General features: G+C 41.0%; 1 long non-coding RNA gene across 1 annotated transcript; it reads left to right on the top strand.

The window, feature by feature from the left end:
• Positions 1-961: 961 nt before the first annotated feature.
• On the top strand, positions 962-4,085 carry LOC139028497 (uncharacterized). Its single transcript, XR_011480706.1, has 4 exons — positions 962-1,047; positions 1,331-1,370; positions 1,478-1,573; positions 3,850-4,085. It is a non-coding gene; the product is annotated as an uncharacterized lncRNA (long non-coding RNA).
• The last annotated feature ends 214 nt before the right edge of the window (positions 4,086-4,299 follow it).

Raw genomic sequence — 4,299 nt, 5'->3', positions numbered from 1 at the left:
ATGTGTGAAAGTTAATATATTCTCAATAGAAATTATTTTTTGAATTTCGCGCTCTGCCTTTTCAGTGGAATGTGGGAGGAGTGGCGCTAGAGGAACCCTGTCCTAGACAGGTATGTTCAGAAAACCAAAGCCTGTTCCGTTCGACGAAAATTCCAAAAAGTATCCGTAATGTTCGTGAAAACATGTCAAATGTTTTTTTATAATCAATCTCTCAGCTTGTTTTTAACAAACATAATCGATAATATTTCAACCGGACGTAACCTATTCAATTAAAAGAGAGAAAGAAAATGGAGAGCTACCCCTCTCGCGCGCAGGAACTAATCACAACTGACTAGTTTTGAAAAATCTCGCTAATTTTTCAAAATAAAAGCCTGAAACTATGTCTAAAGCCTGGTCACAGCCTGAGGAAGCCATTGGAAAAGGAATCTGGTTGATACCCCTTTAAATGGAAGAAAGACGGGCCAGGAACACCGATTTTTTTTTTTTTTTACACCTTCCGGGTTAGATTTCCTCAGGTTTTCGCCTGCAGAATCAGTTTTGTTATACTCACAGACAATATTTTGACAGTTTTGGAAACTTTGGAGTGTTTTCTATCCTAATATGTAAATTATATGCATATAATACGATCTGGACCTGAGAAATAGTCAGTTTACCTTGGGAACGTTATTTAAAATGTAAAAAATCTGACCCCTAGCATCTAGAGTTTTTTAAGGGTCAGTCTAGACATGTTATTTTTCCGTCTGTGGGTTTTGACTTTTGAGCCCCATCTCTGGGGTGAGATACATTGAGACGATTCTGTGCAAAGGACACGAAAGTGCCAAGCCCAGTTGAAGAGACACACACACAATCCTAAACAGCCTCACACACCTTTTTGGTTTCAAACGCCCCATGCAGAGACACACACCCCCACCCCCTTTTGTTTTGAAACACACACATACATGCCCGCACACGCACACACCCACGCGCACGCACACGTCTTTTCRGAAAGCCTTTTTCTTCGGGACAGGCATGTTGATAGAGCGAAAAGACAGAGTCCCTTCGTTAAAGGTGAGATACCGCTTTAAAACCATTTATTTAATTTATAATATTTAGTACATACCTTTTAAAACACGRTATAATTAGTTCAACATTTTTACTGCGCAATATTTAAACATGCACGTATGTTTTATGTATAAACATTGTAGGACTACAGTTGTACATCATTACCACACACAGCACTGTACTTTAATAACCTTTAAATGTTTATGTTTATAACATGCTGTTGTAGGAAAGACTGTATTCGTATAAAATAAGACATTGTTTTTTAAGACATTGCATTTCTCCGCGACAGACCGGGGTGAGAGAGAAGAGACAGATTCAATTTGTTGAAGGTGAGATACGGCTTTAAAATGCGTTTATTTAATTCTAAATCTTTAGTACAGACCTTTTAAAACATGCTATAATTAATTWAAKAAATMTTACTATTCCTTTCTTACAGATAAAGGGCCCGGCTATAGGGTTGTCTCTGACCCTCCATCAGTTTCCAATTCCCGGTCGTCAAGACAGGCTCTCTTGCACGCTCCAGCATGGCTCCGTAAGTTTTCACTCCATGGATAGATCACGCCTTGCATGTAGACCCTGGGTATGTCGTAAGGATAGAAGCGGCCAGCGATGTAATTGTTCACGATTTTGGAAAAGACTGTCCAGCTTATTCATCAGGGTTATGAATATAGGATAATCACGCCATTTAAAGCTAAACACTGGCATAAAACAGTTGACATCCTTGCAGGCTTTTGAAAATACATACTGTATGAACTGACAGATTTGTGTTGCATTTGTACTTTCATATTGTTCACATGCTAAATTGTCACTTTGGAGTCGGGCATATACGCCATTGAAGAGATTCTTATTGCTTTCAAATCACCGCGCACGCACACCAGCTCTTCCTAAGCATAGCCTGGCAGGGTTGTACCACTCAGGGCCTGTTCAATTTGACAGAGCGCTAGCCGTATCTTAAGCCATTCTCTCATACGCAGCATAGGAGGTTGGGACCGCTGTCTGTGAAAATCTTCACAGTTGAATCCTCAGGTTGGAATATGTAAGTCATATGTCCATCACTCGTATCCAAAACTCCTTTAAAACATTTGGGGCCTCATACAAATGCCTCGATGCTTTTATCATTGGCTCATGACAAGAGGCGCATAGCACCCGAGAATTGGCCTAGGAGACATAATTTTCTGTTTAAATTTCTGGCTTTATTTTTAAAATCTTGTTTAGTGTTCTGGGGGCGCAACACAATACCCCAACACAATACCCCCAGGACATTCCTGCTTCATAGACAACAGCGCTAAGGGCAATAAAATAGGGGGTGTGGGGCCATCCTCTTTGAAATGTTCAAACACATCCCCCCAGTTCAACGAGGTCCCTACACATCAATCATCATGACAACTTCAAAGGAATAGATGCAATATATGCATAAATTAACACACACTCTAACACGTGACAACAGGAACAAGATGCACTTATATGGGCATAACCACGTGATAACTTCCCGCCAGGATGTCCTGACAGGATGCCCATATTTGGGCATGCCCTGGAGCACGTGATAACTTCCCGCCAGGATGTACTGACCGGATGCCCATATTTGGGCATGCAAACGTCATCCGGACATAGGGTCATGAATCAAACGTTTGATGCGTGCTGCCTACTGTATTCTCTCTGAAAAGCATTACAGGTGAAGCTGGTTGAGAGAATGCCAAGAGTGTGCAAAGCTGTCATCAAGGCAAAGGGTGGATACTTTGAATAATCTAAAATCTAAAATAGATTTGGAATTGTTTAACACTTTCTTGGTTACTACATGATACCATATGTGTTATTTCATAGTATTAKTGTCTTCACTATTATTCTACAATGTAGCAAATGGTAAAAATAAAGAAAAACCCTTGAATAAGTGTGTGTCCAAACTTTTGATTGGTATTGTATATATATTGTAATTTAAAAAAAATGGTTTGTTGTTGCCTGTTTTGCATGTTATTTTGGCATTAATACATCTCACATATGAGTTTGAAAAACAATGTAAAAAAAATGGTATTGAGTTAATGAAGCTGCATACAAACAAGGTCTCTTTTTTGCTTTCTTGAGTAAGGCAGCTCCAAAATGCAGGTGTTTCAGCTTAGCTCAGTGCTTTCTGTGGTGGAGTGGCAGCCAGCGGAAAATACATAGCGTAGGGGTTGGTAATCTTCAGCGTCAGCTGYAGTGGTGTAAAGCTCGTTCTCTGGAGTGATGAATCTGGCAGTCTGAAGACGAATCTGGGTTTGGGGGAYGCCAAACGCTTCCTGCACCACTGCATAGTGCCAACTGTAAAGTTTGGTGGAAGAGGAATAATGGTCTGGAATTTCTTCTTCTTCTTTGGTATTATGGCGGGCTCCAAACAAATGTTATATAGTAGGTGCATCCCACCACCTACTGTATTGACTTTGTGTCAGCCTAATATTCTGTAATATGAATTCATTACACTTTGCCCTACCAACTGACCCTACATCCATTAAAATCTCATCACTGTTCCACTACTTTGCCCTATCTGATCCTACACCAGGCCAGAAGCCTGGGAGGACCGGACGCAATCGTTCAAAACACCTTATAACTCTTCTGCAGTAAAATATCATACACCCAATTACTTCTCCGCAGCTGCCCCCACAACATCTACCCTCTGTGATTTACATTCCATTCCTGCGGTACAGTTGACAARCATGGCCATGAATGCCAAAAAAAWKAACCTTACTGAAGCACATGTTATTCCTATCACTCTTGTGACGACCCTCCCACTCTGTCTGCCGAATTCTTTCTCTTTGCTCTTGTTTTCCTTAATAGGATGTTGGTGGGCGGAGCCGGGAGGGTCGTCAGCAAAATGGGACACACCTGGGCTTGGGAGTGTCCCAGGATAAATGCACCTCTTCCCCATACATTGAGGAGACTCTCTCCATGCAGACACTGATATATTTTGGGTTGTGGCATTTTTGTGGCTGTTTTTGTTTTTRTGCATTGGCACCTTTCAACACCCCTCATTATCACATTTATGCACGCAACCACTCACTTATACTACTGATTACTGCCTACACACACCATTGTTAATTGTATTTAGTTTACTTTAGTTAATAAATATATTTTGTTATTCCTTAGCTCCACGTTGTCTCCCTTTTTGTTGTGAACTTTGAGCCGGTTCATGAKACTCTCTATTGGCCTCGGCCTACTCACAAAGATCCTCTTAGGATCCCTCACCCTGGACTCATCTTCCTCTACTTCTCTCTTCACTGCCTCAGC

Source organism: Salvelinus sp. IW2-2015, linkage group LG13 (genome assembly GCF_002910315.2).
Source record: "Salvelinus sp. IW2-2015 linkage group LG13, ASM291031v2, whole genome shotgun sequence".
Classification (NCBI taxonomy): domain Eukaryota; kingdom Metazoa; phylum Chordata; class Actinopteri; order Salmoniformes; family Salmonidae; genus Salvelinus; species Salvelinus sp. IW2-2015.
Note: the sequence above shows the minus strand (reverse complement) of the source record. Positions and strands in the feature narration are given on the sequence as shown.